Source organism: Seriola aureovittata, chromosome 9, assembly GCF_021018895.1.
Source record: "Seriola aureovittata isolate HTS-2021-v1 ecotype China chromosome 9, ASM2101889v1, whole genome shotgun sequence".
Classification (NCBI taxonomy): Eukaryota; Metazoa; Chordata; class Actinopteri; order Carangiformes; family Carangidae; genus Seriola; species Seriola aureovittata.
In genome coordinates this window covers 7,205,363-7,228,266 of record NC_079372.1, presented here as the reverse complement: position 1 = coordinate 7,228,266, position 22,904 = coordinate 7,205,363, and the positions used below count along the sequence as shown (strand labels likewise).

Genomic DNA, 22,904 nt, shown 5'->3' with positions numbered 1-22,904 from the left:
TGTGTGTGTGTGTGCCCATGCTCATGTAAATGCGTGCATGTGTAAATCCATTGATCACGACTGCATTAATTCATTCCTTTTGTGGCCAAACATGGCCTTTAGACACGCCGCGCAGAGTGCCTCTCCAAAAACCCAGACTTCAATTGAGAGGCTCAAACCACACTTCGGTTTGCATGCACGCACACGCACACATATGCACACGTAAACAAAATAAAAGACAGAGTGAAAACGGGGAGAGACACAAAATCTAACACACAAAGCCAAGCTTTCACAGTCCCTGACTCCCTGTCATACAACCCTCTACAACACCGTTTCTCCCCGGTGATTTGACAGCAGAGAAATCTCCACCATCTCCCCACTCTCCCTCTGTTCCTTCACTTCCTCCTCACAAAGATTTCGCCTTTGCTGACTGACGTGCCAGATGAATGAACGTCATCTGACCGAAACATACTCTAGCTCTAAATAAATGTACCAGAGTCCTGACAGTGTGCAGGAGTTCTACTGTATTTGTGTCTATTCCTGTGTTGTCCTTCAACACCATCTCTCTCACACAAGTTTGCAGAGATTCTTAATGACCATACCGAGGCAAACCTCCATCAATAAAAAAAACCACAGCGGGGGATGTAGAAGATGTGATGTTGTGAGCCTGAACTGCTCTATTGACTACAACACAAGAAAACTAAAAACAAAACAGATCATCAGATGCTTTGGTGCTGAGTTTTCCATCAGTACCTGTTGCACAGCAAATGCCTGTTAGCTTAATTTCATTCCAGCAATCATTTTGTCAGAATAAACTTCATTTCCATTAGTTTTCAACTGACCCGTCTGAATAAATGGTAAAATAGAATATCATGCAGTATATTCTGCATTATATGTTCTCATTAAATCCTTGAAAACAATCACCAGTTCACCTCTTGAAACCCATATACACAATTTTCATTCTCTACAGATTGAGTTTGAACCCAAGGCTGATTGATAATTGAATTTTTAAAGTTTGGGCGTATTTTAACCCTGAACACATTTCTGATACTTTTTTTCTTTCCCTTTCTTTCAGCATAATTTGGCTGCTCATTAACTAATCTTTCCATGAGGTGCCTTGGAGTTTCAGGGGTCTAAAACCTCACATAGCACTGCTATGTGAGGTTTTACACTGTCAATTTGTGAGAGGTGGTTCTTTCTGCTCTACCGTGTCACATCTGCAGTCATATGAACCCTGAAGGCTTCTGCCTCACACACACAAACGCACGCACGCACGCACGCACGCACACTTCTGGTCTAAAAAAAAAAAAAAAAGAGACACAGCTGTACCATCATACACACATCCATATAGACTTACTGATAGTGGAAGCTATATTGGATTACTGTAAATGCACTTTAGGATGTCAAGCAGAGAGAGTTTAAGAGACATTATAAGAGATATCCATAATACGCACCTTTACTGTTACAAATTGTACGACAAGTCTGCATGTGTGCGTGTGTGTGATGAGAGAACAAGTCTGCTCAAGCACAAGTCTTACGATGAAAATGAGGTCATGTGGTCTCATGGGAAAGTTAGAGTGGGAGAGACAGAGAGGGGGAAGGTTACGATAATGGACAAAAAGATGGTAAAGACAGACGAGAGAGAGAAGCAGCAGTGAGGAAGAGGAGGGTGATGGAATAATGGCTGTTATCCCACCACCTTCTGCCCTACAACCCTCTATCCAGTCCAGATCCAGTTTGTGCATGTCAACAACATACACACGTAATCACCCCCAGTGATGTGAGCGGACCTCACACTGAAGAGACATCAGAATGCTCTGATTCCCCTGCAGACATCTTCTTGACTTTCATTTTGACACTGAGAGGGTGGACACAACAATGTAAACACAAGTTAAAAGGACTTTAACTTTGAAGTAATCACTATAAATCCCCACTGCAACAAGAGTGCATCATCTTAGTCTCTATTCAGTTTAGTAGCTATATTTGTCAACCCTGTATATACTGTATACAGTGGTTTGTTTCAACCGCTACACACTGGTTCTCTTTGTTTATTGCTCCACTTACCATAATAAATAATTTAGCAAAGTTTGGATCCGTACATTTGACCATGTTAAAAATCCATTTGCAGGAAGTGCTCACATAATTTGTCAATGTTAATACACACTTTGACAAAATGTGGAGATTCAGTAGGTATTGCACTATAGTTTTACTTCAGAGAAATACAAAGGTATTCTTGCTGCTTGGTGAATATACTCTGCATCTCTGTCTACTCTCAAATACGAAATTACATTAGAGTCTTACAGTCCTGATTCAGTCTTATATATTCAGGAAGTGTACATTAAGTGTACACACTGTGTAATTGGCCCGAGGCTACTGCAGGCACCTGTACGCTTTGGGTTGAAGTATGCTGCTGTGCAGCATCAAGATGTGTATGAAATATTAACCAGATCCTCTAATGGGACTTCACGTCAAATGTCTCCATCTGCATTGTATTCCAAATATCACATGTCTGACTTGTACGCATGTCATCACAATCAGATGAAGATGATGAATGGGAAGGAGAGGCATCGCAAAACACACGGGCAGTATAAGCAAGCATTGACTAACAATGGTGATAAAATGAGGAATCTCATTTTTGAGACTAAAAGCACATTATTAAACCTCTAGGGGCTGAATCAACAGGACACACACACACGCACGCACGCACACACACACACACACACACACACACACACACACAGACTCTAAGGCTATTAAACAGACTTATCCTGCATACCACATAAATAATTCATACAGAAGTAAAATTCCCATGCAATCTTTGCTGATGCACTGGCACATTTAACATTAAGAATGTACGAATATGAAAAGCTAGAAGAACATGTCTGAATATATACACTTTAGTGGGCTACTATTTTCTCATAGTGGTGATCTGTACAGCCAAACCTGTATAAAAGCTATTTCAGTAGTTTAAAGGGGACCTATTACTTAAAGTGTGCTATATAGGTTTTTGTGCATGTAAATGGTCTACAGAGTCACAAGGATCAAAGTTTATACCAAAGGAAGAAACTCTGTCAGGGTAAAAACCCAGTTTTCACCTTTGTATGAAAGGTCATCATCGGGGGTCCAGACATTACTTCCTGGTCCTATTGACGTCAATACATCTCTTGGTGCTGCCCACCTGCAAGCTTGGCACCCCCCCCCCCCCCCCACACACACACACACACAAGGCGCAGCACATAACTACTTATAATACAGACTTTTCTTTAGTTTAGTGGCCATACCGAAAAGATTCTTAATTTCCTGCAGAAATCTTCTTAATTTTTCCACAATTCTCCACTGCTCCAAACATTATAGTGTAAACCTGCACTTCAAGGAGGACTGCTTCAGAAACCACGCACAGTTAGACGCTTCATTTTCACAACGGTTATTTCTCTAATTCCCACCTAATGTAATTCACACTTAATGTGGCCAAACACGGGGCTCAGGCTCAAGGCGTGTCAGTCTGCATTGTTATTGTGAATTTGTGTTGTTAGCCGCGTTACAGCGACCTGCTCACGTTAGCAAGAAGCAGCATAGCAAAGATATATTTTCTTAAATGTCTGTCGGTGTTGACATGCTGTACGTCGTTAGTTCGGATAAATTATCCATAATTTAATCACAAAGTAATTTTTCAGTAACTATGAGCACTAAAGTTGAATTAATTCAGATTTCCCGGCATCGTAAACCAGCAGGAAGTGAAGCGGTGGAGACTCCCTACCTGCCACCGTCTGTCTGTTCCTCCATTATTCATTTAGTCCGGAAGTGTCCACACTTAGAAAATCAAAAGGGTTTCTCAGAAAATATTCCAAGTTATGAATATTGTCGTCTGAAGTCTTTGCAGACTGTCCAGCATCTTGACTCGCAGTGATTCCGGCTGCGGGACAGTGGGTACGCTCATTTTCTGCTCCAGTCCAGGTTGTGAAGGTGGACCGGGTCTATCATCTTCTGGTTTAGGATCAGACTCTTTCTCAAAACAACAAGGAAGAACCGAAGCCGTCACAACAGTTTGTTTACACAAGACATGCGAAGCGTGTAGTTGCCATGGTAGTTGCTGTAAACTGACCAATCAGAGCACACTGGGCTCCAGGGGGAGGAGGAGGGTCTTAAAGAGCCCTGAGCTCTAACAGAGCGTTTCAGACAGAGGGTGAATACAGTAAAGTATAAAATGTCCAGAAAAATAAAAATAATGTCTTTTCAGAACATTAAAGCATGTAAATCTATTTTAGTCAACACCAAGAATGAAATGATTAACATTAAAAATGGCCATAATAGGTCTCTTTAAAAAAGCAGCCGTGGGACCTTTAGGACAACCTTAATGAGCAGAGAAGTTAACCACAACTAATTTACAGCAATGTAGTTGAACTTACTCGACAGCAGGTAAAAGTTTTGTCAGTATATGCTGTATTATAAATAAATAAAGCAAGAGGATAGCAGAGAGGCCCAACAGAGTGAATTGATTACAAGGCACTAAATCCTTTTAGAGCCTATATATTTCAAATGCATTCCTTGAATAGTCATAAAAGGAGGGTTGTAAAAAGGTGACTGTAATTGTGTGCTACAAATGAGGGAAGAAGGAGCAAAGTGGTTTGGTTTAAGATGAGAGAAAGTGAGGAGGAGAGAGGAAAGTGGAGAGGAAAGAGCAATGAACACTGGTGCCAGACAAAGAGGAACATTCAGAGGAGAGAATAAGATTGAGATGAAGATGACAAGAAAAAGGAAGAACGAAAGACGGAGACAAAGCATGGAAGATGACAGATGTGAAGAGCGTGAGGGAATGAAAGTGAGAACACTTCCGTGAGAAAGTCAGTATGTGTATGTGTGCTAGGAGGGAAAAAAAAAAAGCTTTTGTGAAATATTCAGTGTGATAGAAGACTTATAGAAGCAAAATCCTCTCTCTGGAGAGAGAGGAAGAGAAGGGAAGAGGAGCAGAGAAGAGGAGGAGAAAGGAGCAGTGATTGAAGTTTTGGATAAGAGTCATAAGGCTGGAGACCATTTCAGCAGAGAGGTCTCTGCTGTGAAGCTTCGTGTAGGACTGTCAGGGCCCTCTCTATTTTTGAAAAGTGTGTGGGTATACTGCTCACACCTTATAGCATCCAGTATACCTGTGGAGCTTGCTGGAGGTGAGCTTATGTAGAATTTTCATCTGGGTTACCATTTTAGCAGAGGGAGAAGCAGTCTGTGGTTCTCAAATAATAATAAGATGAATTTAAGGTCCTGAAATGGAAATTGTCTCCTCTGGGAGACAAAGGCACATCTATGGAGTTGGTGTCTTTCCTGCCATAAAGCTTTAATTTGATTTTCCATCTTGCAGGTCCTCAAGCACAATAATCCCAATTTGGAAACTGGGCAACCTGATTGCCTACAAAACATGTTTATATACGACTAATGTACTAACGCTGTCTGTACTAACTTTAATGGCGATGTTTTTTACGATTAACTAATGGTGACACCCCTATATTGACTACTACACAGACACAGGGAAACACAGGACTTTGACCGCAGAGACTTGTTGAATTTACACTTAGTTATAGTTATGTTACATGTGGTTTGAGAGAAAATACTGAAAAGAGCAACATGTCTTGCCTTGTGATTTAAGTAAGAGCTGATTTTTTAGCCACATTAGCAGCGCAGCTCTAGGGATGGCAATGTCGGTCAGTCGGTCAGCCACTTTGTTTTGGACTGAAATATCTCAGCAACCATTGGATAGATTGGCAGATAATTTTGTTCACACATTCATGGTTCTCCTACTAACCCACTGAATTTGAACAAAGTTTTTAAGAGCAGAGTTTGGACAGATAAAGTGCTACATCGAGTGTCAGATTGCTAACAGTCCTGCGTTAAAACAACACTGGCTGAATAGGTGAAGGCATGTTGCCTCAGGTACAGGTGAGACAATGAAATCTGATCAAGCGGCTGATAAATGCATTTAAATACTGCACAACGCTTCAATTATTTTGACTTAAACAGTAGAAAATCTTTTTTTTTTTGCATGCGTGTGACCGGCCAACACAGAGGTTTGCTGGATGATGTTGCATTGCATTAATGCAACACACAGAGCAGTCTAGTCAGTCTAAACATGGCCCAGGGCACCTGTCAATCAAGCCAGCATTTCCAAGAGCACTCGCTCTCTTTAATGCTCAGTATGTTTTGTTGGCAATAATGACATATTGTAGAGTAAATAAGCGACATTGTACAGTGTTTCAAGAGAATTATTTCAATGTCTAACTTTCTTGGAGCAGACATCCACTGGCTATTAAAGATGCTGGATCATATAGTGCTTTCACAGTGGCTCTAACAATCAGCCTTAAGGATTGTGGCTTGTTGCAAACAAAGATATGGGTCCCCTCTTTTCTAAACTCAAACTTCAGACCCCGTGTCCCTGTATGACATGGACTAACTGCATTTACTATACAATCATGACCACACATAAAAAAAAAATCACATTCATATACACACCGGCTTAAACACACAAACACGCACCAAAAGGCTCTATAAATACAGTGTGGAGGTAATGTTCATCGTGTAAAGTAGGCGGATTAACTGGAACCAGGTCAGAGCAAAGGCAGTGCATGCGCTTGCTTTTCCTCCTATTTAGCTGCCTTTCTCGCCATTTTTTTTTCTCGCTATTGCTTTTCCGTTTTTTTTTTTTTTTTTTTTTGATGATGAGGTAGACTGGAGTGCTTATCTCTAGCAACCCCTCACAATCCTGCTCCCCCACTGCCACTTTGTCTCCTAACTTCTCAGTACCATGTCTCTACAAAGGCAAGCATCGAGACCACTATTTCTTAGGGTTTTGAATTTTGTGAGCAGATTATCCAACAAGCATGCTGATATATTCAATTACTCAGCTACTAGTGCGTACAACTATGTAGGTAATATTTACTGTAATAAGAGCGCAAACCATGCAAACACTGTCCAAGGGAAAATTCTGAGATTTAAATTATTGAAGTTGGATGCTGACAATTTGTCATTAATGAAGCTGTGAACGTAGGAGTTTATGCTTTATGAATGAGTGAAACCAACATAACTATCCAATGCTGCACCAGGTAAAAGCATGTACAAGCATCTGGCTTAAAGTGAGTGAAGGAGTGAAGGAATGAGTGAAAGACTTTGAGACTGACTATATGTTTTGGTGTCGATAGCTTCCACTATTTGCTTATCTCTTATAGATGGCAAGATGCATTCAAGCAATCAGTGGAGAGGCTCTGTAATGGAGCAGAGAGAGAGAGATTGAAAGAGAGCAAGGAGAAGAAAGCGAGGACATATAGCACAGGTAAAGGCCAGAGGGAGTAGACATGGCTTAATCAGAGGAGGAGGACGAGGAGGAGAGACTTTATCTTTATACCATGAGTCAGAGTAAAGAATGCACCTCAGAGAGGAAATCTGCCTTCGTTTCAAACCACCTCAGAATTAAACTCATCCATCCTGAGAGACAGAGAGACTGAGACAATCTGCGTCTGCAAAGCAGTCATCTTTCACCTGTAGCTATAGCAGAGATCTTGGCTTGCATAATGCAGTGTGAGGATAAAGCCTCCTTTATGACCAGCTGAGCCAATAAATCCGGATCAGTTCTGACCTCTTTTTTCTCCCCCACCCTCCTATCTCCTCCTCTCTGTGGTTGTCTTTGCTACAGAGCGGGCAGCGAGTTCCAGCAGCTGAACTCTCTACAGCCCAGAAATTCTTCCTGAGTCCTATTTCTGTCTTAGCTTCTCGAAGCAGCCTCACAAAAATAAAGACCATATAGCCATCCCTTGAATCCATCCATGCATTCAACCAAAGAGGAAAAAGTGGAGACACTTGACACTTAGTGCTTCCCTCGCTGGAACAATGAAAGTGTTTCAAACGTATCTTATTTTCCCAGTATATTTAATTGGCTGTATCTGTCTCTCTCTACACAATCCCTTCCCTCTGGTGCAAAGTCCCAGCCATAATTGTTTTCAATTAAAAAGGTCTGTGCTGCCGTCATCCTTAGCTTGCCTTAGCTATATTGCTATTCAGGGGAACGTCTACCAGAAGATGAGGGGTAGTTGTTTTGGCAGGCATCGTCATGATTGGATGGGGAGCCACAGTTGAAGGACTGATAAAGCAGTGGCATGTTGGATCCATCTTTACAACAGCTTGGGGTGTTATGTAAGGGGTGATGTAGCCGAGGCTGGTGGAGGAAGAACGAATGATAAATCCCAATGACAAATATAATGAGCAAGCAATAAGTGACTGTTACTCTGGTGACATTATACTTAAGTTATAATTTCCTTTGTGCTTCTATTTTTTTTGTCTTTGTCATTACAATAGTAAGCAGGATGACACTCAGCTATGTGTATAGTATTTTAGGGGTTTGCACTTTTTTGTGTCAGTTTCTGCTCTGTGTCCTAGCTACGCTGGCCCAGATTCTACCCCAGTTTCAACACTTTGTTTTTGCTGATCTCAGAGAAATGCTGATCCTGGACAGCCAAGCACTTTGTGTTTACCTCTGTTCAGTCTGGGCCAGCTTGAGGAAACCCCCCAATTAACAGGTGACAGGAATCAAATAATGTGAAATTGGGCCAGGTGGAGTATGTTGCATGCTGCTTGGCCTCTCAAGGTTTATTTGGAGGAGGGAAAACTACTCCTGTCTGGTTTTACTGTCTCCTCTTGCTGTTCCTAATTCCTCTCTTACAAAAGGCCACTGAAATCATTCTCACAACAGTCTAATGAGGGAGACAGATCAGGAAAGGTGGAAAGAAAGGTGACAACAGAGGCACAGAGGAAAGTGAGAGAAAGGCTGAAAAGGAAAGAGCAAGGTGACAGAAAAAGATGCTAAGAGGTGAAGCATTAAAAAAAGTGGAAAAAGGAATACGACAGGGAGGAGGAAGAGGAGATGGAAAAATGACAGATGAGGACATAGAGACAGAGAGGACAGCATATGTAGGCTCTGGTAATGAATGCCACTTTAATGAAGTACTCTTTCTGTCACTCTGTTTCCCTCTAATCTATCTTTTCTTTCTATCCCCTCCCTGTTTCTCTGTCGCTTCAAATCTATCTCTCTCTCTCTTTCCTCTAACACTAGAGAGCCATGGGGATAGGATAACTCATTACTAATTCATTGTTTCTCCCCACATATGTATTTACAAGGCCTTGAATCCTGGTTAATTCGGTATGCTGCGACAAAGCACAGAAAAAAGCATCTTTTATCTGTATGATGAAGCTGCCTCCAAACTCCCGGCTATGGAAGAATCTCTCACCTGTCTTTTCTCCTCTTCTACTCAGTGGGTTTTGGAGCAGAAGTCAGACACCATTGAGTAAAGGTCAGCAATCAATAGCTATGTTTTCTTATCCAGCTGTCAAGGTCATTTTAAGTGAACTTTTGAAATGCTGAAAAGAAATTCAATGTAAAATACAGTAGGTGTGTTGCTATCACCTAAGGTGAAATGAATAGACTTCTTGAATTTAAAATGAAGCTACATACTGTATGTTTGAACACATAACCATGAGAAGTAATGAAACAAGTCTTGAAACAATGTTATTTATTTACTACAGCCTTTCAACTGGAAATAAAGCAGTGTTGTGGGGATTTCATTGACATTTGCTTTCTTTGTTTACCATCTTTCAAACAAAACATTAATTTGCATAAAAATGATTCTCCTATACGCATTCTCACAGTATGTAGAGCTATAATAATAAAGATTCACTGAGTTTTCATGAGTTTGATTCCTCCCTTGATGTGTTGTGTTGGCACCAGACTCGTTGGTAGAATTTGATTCATTGCTTTAATCGGAGTTTGTGGTGCACACACATTTACGGTGTGTGCGTGCACATGCATGTGTGTGTAGGCTGTGTGTGTGTGTGGTAGTGACACATGCTGAAGTTCTTTCATTACCTCTGCCAGTGAGGTCGGTTGGTGCGTTTGTTCTCCCGTCTTTGAGTCTCTGTCTGCAAAATATATCAAAAAGTTAAATGAGTTTGGCTGAATATTTGTGAACAGATCTCTAGCCCAAGGATCAGTTGATTCAGTTTTTGGCAGCTGGGATTTCTGACATTGTTAATGTTTTGAAGGTTTTGTAGCTTTTGTAATACTGGGAAAGTGCAATATCTAAAAAGAGTTTGGCATATAAAGGTATAACACAGTATTGTATAGCCTCCCGTACTACAATACATACAGTGGCAACTCTTTAGTGCAATTGGAAAAGGCCAAGAGAAACACTGGACATGTAGCCTACCTAAGCTAATGTATAAGCTCTTATAATTAGCCTACCTTTTGTAGCTGGTTAGCAGTTTGGCAAATACAACTGTTATATTCAAAAAATGTTACAATAGCTATCGAAGCACTTACCCAGTCATCAACTGCCTAATGTTGATCCATTAATTGGTTCACTGATTGTTTCTTTCAGTTAACAATCCATGAAACTCACTACTACCACTACTACTAACGCTAACTGCTACAAGCTCTGTTGGTTACAACCGTTAGCTTTCATTGGCTAAACTGTCACCACTTTGCTAGCGCTAACATCTCATTGCTAGCAGTGCGGCGGAACGCAAGGTAGGCTACAACTAGCTGCTAATAATAGCCATAGTAAGTAATGGTTTTTGGCTTTTTGGACAATGCACTACAACAATACTGTATGTCACAGGAGGAAATTAAATATGAAACTTTGAATGTTTGGTTAAGCTTTTACTCTATTTTACGCCACTTCACTTGAGTCGTACTTGGAGATCAGAATACATGGGCAAATCATTAAGAATTATGTTTAATTAATTTATGCACCGTGCTTCAATAGATAGATAGATAGATGGATGGGTGGATGGATGGATGGATGGATGGATGGATGGATAGATAGATACACAGACAGACAGACAGACAGACAGATAGACAGATAGATAGATAGATAGATAGATAGATAGATAGATAGATAGATAGATAGATAGATAGATAGATAGATCGGGGGTTCAGCAGGGGACATAGGGCTCAGCTGGAGGAGGCATCGAGCAGATGAGTTGAGAGTGTGTGAGAGCAGAAAAGCAGAAGATAAGCAAAGAGGGCAGGACATGAGAAACCTCTGGCACCAAACTCCGTTAAGGGAAAAAAAAACAAACATATGCTGCATGTGCAGTTTATCCTGAAGCTCATCCTTATGTAACATAGGTGGCATGTGCGCTGATACAAGCAAGGAGATTTCTTTTTACTCTTGACGATGCTGGCTCCATTGTCCAACCTGTCTAAACTACTTCTGTTTGCTTGTTTATCCCCTCCACCTTAATTTTTTCAGCTAGGCCAATGTTGGCCACAGACATTACCAAATCATTCCAAGCCCCTGGGGCACACAAGGAGGCCACCAAATATGGAGGCAGTGAGCGAGCACCATGTCACATTACAGGGAAGGTTCAAAAAGTCATGTTGATGAATCGATGTACTTCTTAATCTCCTACAACCACCATCTGTAACCTACCCTAGCTGCCGTGATGGAAAATCTCTGTGGTTGTGGACATCATGGTTGCAGATTGCAGCAAAGCCTGGGACTCTGTTCTCTGTGCTTCAGCAGAAGACTCTCAGTGGGAAACCTTCACATTTAACCACACAAGAATCAGAGGGCGTTCTCTACATCCACTGTTAACAGCCATTATGACATACCATTACATTATAATGGTATATTGATGCCCGCATTGCATCAGCATCTTCACGAACCTGGTATTAGGTTTCCTATTAATGAAGTCATCCATCCGTAAAAAATGGCTTTTATCTGCATCTCTCTTTCTCCAGCATTAACGAATCTTACTAAGGAACAACATTAAGTTTTCTATATTTAAGGTTCCTCTGTATTTTCTGTTCTAGATAGTACATTTCGTTCAACAGCTCAGTTCAGACTGCAGTGAGTCAACTCAACAAATATGTGGGCTGATCGATACCACCAATGTTACTGTAAACACGAGCATCACTCATCTCATCCATTTTCATCTTTTCTTCTGATTTTCCGTCACAAAGGCAATGTTTCAAACATATTTGTATTGGATCAGTTTTTGTAATAACTACATATATCACCCTTGATGAACAGCCTGATAATCAATAGCCGTGATGTGGAGGGGCTGGTGTAAGTAATCAAAACTCACTCTTCCCTTTAATTGCGTTCAAAACATGGAAATGTGAACACTTGTAGAAATCAATGACTTATAGATCTTTTATTATATGACCATAAAACTGTGTCAGCATTTTCCTCTTGACTGAATAAATCTGACCTGCTCGTAAATTAAAATGACATAAAACTTAAAGTTGAGTCAGCTGAATAATATTCTGTTAAAAATCAAGCAACGCACCCAACCGAGCAAATATAGCCAAAGCACAAAAAGCTCGGTGGAGGTAAAAGCAGATCGAAAGCCAACAGATTTCAACTGCGTCTCAAATGTTCACTCATGACAGTTACATGTTACATAAAAGCTACACGTGACGAAATTGTTATATTTAAGTTATCATTTTACAGATGTATCTGTCCGTTATTATCCTGCTGATATAGACCGACTAATCTTTCTGACAAGTGGGTGCACATTGTAGGTCGGCCATCTGAAAATGTCCAAAAGGAATCCTAGACTTTTAAAAGGCAGACAGACTTAACTGTGCTGATGCAGGTTATAACCTGAGCTGCATCTTCCATGCTCACAACAAAGATAGTATACATGAAGACAAAAATTTGAGGTGCATGCACACCTGAGCACACACACACACACACACTGTTTATCACTGAAACCACCTTTGTTTGATTATCTGCTTGCCGTGTTGGTTTGTCAGTTATCTAGCTTGACCAGTGAAAGTCCAAGGATGGCAGAGATTTTGCCATGAACTGCACAGTACACAATGAACAAGACCAACAAATGATTTGAAAGCCTTTTGTCCTTTAGGCTGCAGCCTTCCCACAAACTCTAAATGAGGTCTCGAGAGATGACTTCAAACATGAAATACTGCAACTTAAAGGTTGGCTGAAAGGACAGCGACTGTGAAGAAGGAAGAGATAGATAGACAGATAGATAGATAGATAGATAGATAGATAGATAGATAGATAGATAGATAGATAGATAGATAGATAGATAGATAGATAGATAGATGCGGACTGAAGAAGATAACTGTACAGGTTACACACAGATGGGCTGATCTGGTTGAAACCATCATATGACATGTGCGCATAGTGAGGCTTACAGCTCAGCAGACAGGTGTGAACTGTGAGAGATGTGGCACCTGAAATGTTGTCTGATAGAAGGTTCTTCACACCCTGTTACATAAAACCAGAGCGAGTCTTTTTTCAACATCCAAAGGCTAAAAGCGACTGTGTCTCAAAAGTAAAATGAGATGGATTTGTGAACGACAATCTTTTTTGTTGTTGCTTTTTTCCTTGCCTGCCCCCTTTTTTGTCATCCACAGCCTCTTTTCCTTTGCCACTTTGTTCGCTGTCTTAGTTCAGCAACCTCTTTTAGTCTCTCTCTGGGGTGCAGTAGTGTAGTAGCCTAGACTAGATTTTCAGTGGTGTCTTCTCTTCTCTTCTCTCTTCTGCTCTCCTCGTTTATCAGATTGCACGGGCTCATATAAAGCAAGTTAATGAGGCCAGTAGGGGGACTCTGCTTTCAGAGCAAGAATGAAACATGATGTACTTTATGTTGCGGCTTCAACAAAGATGATATGTTTATATAAAATGATTCAAACTGTAAATCTACCCCTGCTGCCACTTTTCTTCTGCTCTGCCACTAAATCAATGCTCTGAGCGTCCTGCAGCATCAACAGCAAACATTTCTGCAGCCTCTCTCTCTCAACATTTTGAGCTGACTATGTTATCGGTTATTTCAAATGTCCCTTTAAAACCTCATAGAACCAGCACGGGTTCAACATAAGCCTGCAGTCAATACGCTGACCTAGTATGGAGAAAGTAAAGCAGTTGGTGCTTCTGGACTGTTTAATGCATAATTAACAACTGAAGAACTGGAAAAGCTGAAGCTGGATGCAGCCTCACAGAACCAGACAGTGCAGGAGACCATCTCTTATTCTTTTCAACTTGCAGATGCAGCCAGTGAATCTCCTCCAAATGGTGCCAAATGACTTCACTAAGTGGAGCGACTGTAATACTGTTTAATTGCAAAAATTACTCTCTTTGATGAGGAGCTTTGAAGACGCAAATGTGAGGTTTCAAATATCCTTGAGTTAAAAGCTGCCACTTAAGAGTGAGTGACTACTCTAATAACACTATCCTTTAATTTCATTTCTGTGGAGAAAGCCTAGAAATATTAGGAAAAACTACTGTTTAGGCTACAATAAAGATAAAGCACCAAAGTTGGCTAAGTTCGTTACAATCGCTCCACTGATGTTACAGGGACACATTCATTTGGCATCGCGCTAAAATTCAACAAGTCAGCTGTCAACATCTAACTGACTGTAACGCGTTAAACTTCATCTTTGGCACGACGAGCAGCCAGTCACTTTTTAATGCTCTTTCTGTGCCAGCTGGAGATTTTCACTGCAGCTGTTTTACGCACGGCGGATCGCACAGCGCACATCACCATCATCACCACCACCACCACCATCATCCTCATCATTAGCAGAGGCAGCGCGGCAGAAAACACTTCTTTTATCCCTCCATCAACTGCTCTCCTGGATTAAATCGGGGATGAAAGCGAGGATGGATGGATTTTGAGTTCGCAGGGTGCCTTACCTTGAGTTGTCGCGGCTCTGGAGAAGTGTGGGTGCGTGTGTTGGCAGCCCCCTCCTATCCAAAATGGAAACTCTTGGTCCTACTTGGTATCTGGAAATAAAACGCTAATAAACGTTTATTAGTTGATGTACAAAGAGCGTCAGAGAGGTGAAGTACGCGCAGCCCCTGCTCTGGCACGACTGTCTCTTCTTCGGTGAGAATTAGTTTGCTTGTTTCTGACTGCCGCCCTCCCTCCCACTCATTCTCACTCACTCTCACTCACTCACTCACTCACTGTCTCCCACCCATGAGAAATAAATAATCTTTCATCTCTCTCTCTCTCTCTCTCTCTCTCTCTCTCTCTCTCTCTCTCTCTCTCTGCCTAGCAGGTGGGCATCTTTGAATAATGTGAGATCATTATTAAAGGCTGCTGGAGGCCCAAATGTGTGTCTTCCACCCCCTCCACAAACCCTGCAAAACTGTCCTTCTGTGTGTCTGAGTTTGCTGCTCCGGCTGTCCGGTGCTGTGCAGGCAGCGGATTGGGAGTGGTCGGGATTAAAACCGTTGGGATTATACCTCAACATTCATCATTTCATCTCACACACACTGGAAGCGCACTGGTGGTCAGTGACATCAGTGTTTGGCAGGCGCAGAACAGACAGATTCATGTGGGTAGAAAATGGAGAGAAAGAGGAGAGAGGAGGAGAAGAGAGGAAGAGAAGAAGAAATAAGAGAAGAAAAAGAGAGGAGACCTATCACTTCTTTTTAGACTGATCCGTGTAGATCTGATGCTTCATGCAAAATGTGACTACTGGGAGGGCGAGGGAAGGGTCAGCGGAGTGAGATATTTCCTGGCTGAATGTGTGTGGTTGTGTGTGGTTGTGTGTGGTTGTGTGTGTGTGTGTGTGTGTGTGTGTGTGTGTGTGTGTGTGTGTTTTTCTGTGTACTACATGCACACAGCCAAGTTGGTGTATGTGTGCCTGCATACTGACAGATGGCTACTGTAATGACGCAGGAACTAACTACTGGGTTTCTGTGTTTGTGAGGTTGCATGCTTTTGCACATGCTTATTGGTGGACTGTGTGTTTGTGTGTGTTTGTGTGTGTGTGTTTGTGTGTGTGTGTGTGTTGTGTGTGTGTGTGTGTGTGTGTGTGTGTTTGTGTGTGTGTGTGTGTGTGTGTGTGTGTGTGTGTGTGTGTTTGTGTGTGAGGAGGGAGAAAGACAGAGAGGGAGAGAGAGAAGAGAAGTGAATGCTTGTGTGTGTGTGTGAGAGAGAGCAAGGTGAGTGTGATGCAACAGATATATCTTTTCTCTTCTAGCAGCCTTCACACACACACACACACACACATACACACACAAGCACGCACGCACATGTACAGACTGTGTGGCATTATGGCTTTGCCTTTTTGTCCATGTGCTTACAGTCTTTTACCACATACATTCACAGGAGACCTTGAGTCTGCTGTGACTTCCATTTGCTGAAAATACATTTGTACAAAAGTGTGCGTCTGGGTGTGTGTGTGTGTGTGTGTGTGTGTGTGTGTCTGTCTTTGAGAAGGGGGGTCAAAACATTAGGAATGATAGAAATATGTTTCTGGTGGTTCTGCACTGACAGCACCCACCATTACACTGCATGTTCAGGCAAACTGTAATCACAAGGTTTTGAGTAATAAACTTTAGCTTACTGTGAATATAATGTATGTATGAATGATGAATGGGGGGGTGGGTGCAGCTTCAATATTTACAATAAATTAATTGATTAACAGTCTCTAAATCACACTATATTTAAGAGTTACAACTATATTCACGACCAGAGCTGTTGCAGTGGATTGCATTATACTGCCAGGTGTTCCTGTTCTGTGTGTTTGACAGTGGTGGGAGGAGTATTCAGATCTTTTGTTAAGTCAAAAAACCACAATGAAAAAATATAACTCCAAATATACACATTTGTATTCATTTTTTTGGACTCTGGACTGAATATTTTTTGTTAGATATTGTATATGTTTACCTCAAACTGAAGTTTAGAGGGAAAATGTGTCTTTGGTGGAACTGCTAAAAAAGTAGGTCATGTGATGAGGAACCCCAAAATGAATTATTTTTTCTTTTCCTTTTGTGAGAGGTTAAAAGTTTGGAAACTGCTGGTTTAATCTTTGATATGAAAATAACCAATAACCTTAGCTGTCAGATAAATGTAGCACAGAAAACAGTACAGCGTTTCCCTGTGAAACGTAGTGGAGAGGAAGTGTGAAGCAGCAGAAAACAGGAATACTCAAGGAAAGTACAAGTACCTCAAAACTAGTACTGAGTACTGAATAAATGTACTCAGTTACGTCTAGTCTCTGGTATCTGAATGATCAAATAACACGTGTGGTATTCAAGTGGCGGACATTGCTGGCGACACTGGTGATATAAAGTCTTCTGAAGGATCCTCTGTGACCAAGGCAGCATCGGTGCAGGATTCCTAAATGGCAGGCACAGAGGTGTAAGATGACCATTATTATGTTTCATTATGAATCATCATCATGAGTCACTGTATTTGTAATGATGAGCACCCTCACCACCACGAGTGCATCAAAACACACGCTCACTATTAAAGACCCTCCGCAGCTGGACGGAACCAGTATTCCTGCAAGGCAGAGAGAAGAGGTCAACTCAATTGTGCCATTTAAAGCAAAACAGAAACGCAGCTGGTGAGATAAAAGTAAAATCCATCATAGCTTTGAGGAGTCAGAGCAAACATCCCTGTGCCAAATGTGCCATTCGGAGCCGGCAGGCTTCAAGGCCGGCAGCCATCTAGAAGGAGAGCTCAGAGCTCTGGCTCTCCATCACTCACGTTGTCACATTCTGCTTCCCCTTTTCTCTCCCGACTCACATTGTTTTATCTGTGTTTTCTCTGCTCTCCCTTTCTGCCACACTTGGCCTTAGCTCAGTTAACGTGTGTGTGCTTTGCGAAGTGTGTGTGTGTGCACGTGGGTGAGTTTAGATTCATAACAGCTATAATAAATCTCACAGGCTTGAATAGAGGTCCAAAAAAACAATTGATGTATTTTAATAATTATCATCCTGACTCGAGTGCGCCTCTTTTGTGTGTGAATGTATACTCATTTTTAAGAGCTATCCTGGCATCCACTCGCTTGTCTTAACTCTCTGATTTAAATGCTTGTAATTGTTGTGCATACATAGAGTAATGGTTTGGTACATGGATTTACATGCAAATTTTCTCCTTTCAGGCTTAATTTAGAATTAAATCCCTAACAACCTGCAATCTAGCCTCATAGTGTATATTTCAAATTTGGCATCAAGTAATATAATGCTATTAGGGCTGTGACCATCTACTGCTTGCACTCCCTTGTTGCTCGTGTGCGGGAATGTATGCACACACACACACACACACACACACACACACACACACACACACACACACACACACACACACACGCAGATGCACTCACTCACCATGTGTTTTACTGGATTGTCTCCCACTTCCTTTTGTCGGAAGCTCACCCTCCCTCTCTCCCTCTGCCATCCTGCTCGCCCCCCATCCTCTCATCTGGTCTGCCCTCTCCTCCCTCATTCTGTCATTCATCAACATCCCTCACTTGGTCACTATCCTTTCTGTTTTTTTCTTCCCCTCTGTTATCGCTTCTTCATCTTTTTCTGTCATTTTTCTGTAGTCTGTCTCTTAATACATCTCTCCTTTGCTTCATCTTCTCTTCTTCGGGCCCCCTTGCTGGCCCTCCTCTATGGGCTGCAGGCCAGTGTGGGTCAGAGGCAGGTTGTAATTACTTCACTCCTCCTCTGACAGCTATAGTGAGGGACGGAAGGGAGGGAGGAAAACAGACAAAGAGACTAAACACAAAGATAAACCAGCTGATTATTTATTCTCATAATCAGAGCTAAACTAAACCCCCTGATCCATTTCTTTTTTCTTTTTTTTCACCACTAAAGGGCAAAAACTAATGTGAATCAGATGCATTTCTATTGTCTGTACACTCACGTCCAGATTCATCCAGTTAAGTGTGCTGTACCTCAAACCGCAAAGTTTCAGCTAATTTCATCCACTGACAATGCACATGTCTGCACAGTCCGACGTTGAGAGATAAATAACACAATGATATAGAATGACTTCTGCCACATGCTTAATGTAGCATAGGAGAGTTGGCCTTAATTGGTGCAGCTATATTTGAGTTGTAATGTAGGGCGGGCAATGCCTCCTTGACTTCAGCACTGGGTTGGGACAAATTTGCATACCTTTAAAAATCAATAGTGGTCTGAAAAAAAAAATCACCAGACATAATAGAATTCACATGAAAAGAAAAACGAACACAAAGGAAAGAGCCTTGACTTCAGTGGACTGTTTTTCACTAACGTCTCTTTTAGATCAGACCTGGGTCACGCTACAGTTTTCAGTTTTTTTCCTGATAGTGGCAGTTTAAATGGCAGGAGAACTCATTAGCTAAAGGTTGCAACAGGCAGGAGTAAAGATTGTTTGAAGATCCTCAGCAAAATGCATGGCTGTGAACACTCTTGTTAATTACCCAAACTAGTGAGGAAGGAGATGGTTTCAGTGTTGGCTGAAGGCCAGCTTCTAGATGCTATTCTTATCCTGGGTGATCGATGATATTTCCTCAGTTTTCTGGGGATCAAAACTTACTGAGACAGGGGTCACCAATTATGGAGCACCGCTAACCTGTAGTTCCTCCCCCTTTTCAGTAATTTTGTTTCACACACACACACACACACACACACACACACACACACACACACACACACACACACACACACACACACACACACACACACACACTCTTGGTGAGTCATGTTGCACTCACATACACTCATAATATACTGTATATGTGTATGACGTAAGTGTCCAGTGGATATGTTTGTTTGTTTTTAAATAAATGCCTGATTATGAGTAGTATGTATGAGTAAGCAAGTAAGGGAACAGAAGTATGTGTATAACCTGTGAAAAAAGAAAAAAAAGAAAAATTCAAAACAAAACAAATAGAGGAATTCCTGGTAAAGTAAACACTAAAATCAGAGAAGAGAAATGAAGGAAAATGAATGCATTTTTTTTTCATGCACACATGAAAAAAATAAATAAATAAAATCAAGCAAAATGAAGTAAATGTCACTGAGGCCATTACTGAAATGAATAATGATAAAGGAGTCCTGAGATTCCTCACACTCAGGAAGACAGAGGAAGGAGTGATGAAGTGAGCTATTGTACATGTTAGTGGTAAGCCCTCGTCCTCAACTAGGTTGATTATTTTAAGCACTGTGAGATTGATTTTGAGGCTCTGTGGGGGCCTCACGGGTCTGTGTGAGTGAAAGTGAAGGTGCGCACAGACCAAAAAAGGAGGTAGAATAAAAGTTAGGACAGGGAAGATCACAACGGAGAGGAGGGGCTAGCGGTGGGAGGATCGGTGAGGACAGGAGTAGAGGTGGTCCCCAGATTCCTCAGGTTATTAATAAGAGTGTGTCTTCAAGGACATCAATGATGATTTGGGTCGAACTATTTCCTCCTCCTCCTGAGGTGTGCCAAGGTCACTCAAAAAAATGGCCCCAGAAATATCTCCCTCTCCCATCTTGAAATAGACTGTCTTTGTTTTTAGGGGGCAATAACCCTGGAGGACAGAACATGGTACACTGTTTGATTTCCTCATGAAACACTGGCACGTGTATCATCAGTTTCAAGACTAACTTTCTTTCTTTTTTCTTTTTTTTGCCATATTGGCAAGTACAGCAAATGCATTTGCAACTGGTGTGAGAAGAATCCTATTGACCTTGGATACACTTCATAAATCCCCTCTGTCTTTGCTCTTTGCTGCTCTATGTGAAGAGGAACTTTCCTTGGCCACTTAAAAAAAATATGGCCAAAGAAGCAGGATGTTCACTGCTGCCTACGGAGCTGTCTGTGTGCATGTTTTCACAAAGCTATTCAGTTTAATGGCGAATCAGCCCAAATTCCCTCATATGAGAGCACAATAAATACCTTACCCGAGGGCTGAAAACCAAATTTCTTTCCACACACAGCTGTGATCTGGTCATGTTCATTTTACACCTGTCCCCACTGAGCCTTAGCTTTGAGTTAATGGCGTCTCCTCGGGCTCTGGGAGTGCTGCAGAACATTTCTACACTGTTTGGTTTACAGCTGCCTGTGGATAACACTTAAACTAACTGATGAAATGATGATCAAAGATGCATCCACACAGAATCCTCTTCATGTTTGAGAGCAAAATGCGAGATTGTGTTTGTCTGCCATCTAGTGGTCAAATTAATTCATAGCAAGGAACATGTCGAAGAATCTTAGACTGTAGAGCCTATAAAAAGGGGAGAATGGTAGACTCATCTATGGGAAATGTGTCTTAAATGAACTACTGTCTATCTGTTCAATTTCAGCAAACTCAGAGTGGAGCAACATAAAAGAATAAGCATGCTGTTAGTGTGGAAGTAGCTCTTTTGAAAGTGTTTTCTTTCGTTTCATGTTCTCTTTGTTGCTTTTTCTACGTGAAATTATGCGTTGTTATTCATCTTTGATTCTTTGTAATTACAAAAACACAAATTACAACGCTGCTCGATAGGGAAGATTAGAAAGACAGCATCGAAAACGGGTCAGTTTCCCAGCATGCCACGGGCGCCCATGTCTCTGTTAATATAGAGAGAATTACAATACAAAGAGGGAAAACGAGACATTGAACTATGTCTGCACTCGGCATGAATGTTGCGGATATTAATCCTCACTGTCAATATAGTAGGTATGTCACCACTGTACTTTTTGCACCACTACAAAGACTACATGTGGATGCATGGCGCTACTAATACGTTGTGTTGGTCGCATTTCCTCTTGTGGGCGGAAGCTCATTGTAGAGGTCACATGCTGAGTGCTCGTCACTCCACCAATCACCTCGGGGAAGGTCTGAGACAAGAGCCAATAGTTACCCTTGCAGGGTATCACCTGATTCGGGTGAGCGAGTGAACAGAAAGTATGGGCCAATGTGAGCGGTTGTCGCAGGAGAAGCCGGTTGGGGCAGTTTATCAGCACCACCGGTGGATGTGATCCTCACCGGCTTGGAATCGCTCGCGGCTGGCGGATGAGTGCGATGTATGAGGTGGGGCACAGCTCCAGAACCCAATTCAGACTACTCTCCCCCCACTTTTTTTTAATCCTTAGGTAGACAGTTTAACACATTTAACGATTACCATCGACATCATTGTTACCAAACAATAAAGAACTAATTTAATTAAAAACAAACAAACACTGAGCCCCTGCAAAATTCACAGGTAAATGTATGGTGATGATTATCCACTACAAATTTTTGTTTTTAGGTTTCAGATTTTATACAATTGTCTTTATGCAGGATGGCATCACTAGCTCTGATGACTGGTGAAGTCATTAAAGTTAACTGAAGTACACTCATCTCAGTGTCATGTTCATGAAACCAGTTTGAAACCGCTTTTGCTTTGTGACATGGTGCGTTATCATTCTGGAAGAAGCCATTAGAAGACCAGAAACTCTAGAGACTTGTCTGTGAAAATCCTAGGAGATCAGCAGTTTCAGAAACCGTAACCAAAAATCAGGGCACATTCTGGTGTTTGATGTGAACATCAACTGAAGCTCCTGACCTGTATCTGCATGGTTTTATGCATTGCAGTGCTGCCACATGATTGGATACTTAATAAGCAGGTGTACAGGTTTTCTTAATAAAGTGCTTAACATGAATGGTCAAAAGTTTTTGAACAATTCAGTTTTTCCAGCTGTTAGGCCTAATTGAATTTACATAATTAATAATAATAATTTCTCAGTGTATCTGATATATTAAAGCATAGAACAAATAAACACTTGGAGATTTTAAAAGCAAATAATCATGGAATCTTCTTGAACTAAATTTAATCCACACTTGCAGGATTCTTTCTACAATGGAAATCGAATAATAATCAGAAAGTTTGTCCCAACACTGTTGCAGCAGAAGTTCCCACAAATGTGTTGCACTTGTAGGTTGCTTTGCTTTCACCCTCTGTCCACTTCATCTCAAACTCGATTCTCAATGGGGTTTAAGTCTTGAGACTGTGCTGCTCTTCTGTCATGTGAAGCCACCGTCTAGTTGTTTTCTTCTAATGTTTTGGGTCATTATCTTGCTGTAAGATGAACCCCTGACCAACCTGTCTTCCTTTGTTACTTGCCCCTTTCTCTCACAGTCTAAAAACAGGCCTGTTTTCTATGAAACCTATCTACATGATTTT

The 22,904-nt window shown here is 41.4% G+C and overlaps 1 protein-coding gene across 3 annotated transcripts in view; it reads right to left on the bottom strand.

Annotated features, from left to right (window-relative positions):
* The window catches only part of camkvl (CaM kinase-like vesicle-associated, like), a 36,160-nt gene extending 21,198 nt beyond the window's left edge, over window positions 1–14,962 (bottom strand). For 2 of the 3 annotated variants that reach the window (XM_056384234.1, XM_056384235.1), the window contains exons 1-2: window positions 14,679–14,962; window positions 9,875–9,927 (exon numbers count right to left, since the gene is read on the bottom strand). The gene's annotated coding sequence lies outside the window, so the exon portion shown is untranslated. The remainder of the gene's footprint in view (window positions 1–9,874; window positions 9,928–14,678) is intronic. The other variant, XM_056384236.1, reaches the window with a different exon arrangement.
* Window positions 14,963–22,904: the final 7,942 nt, after the last annotated feature.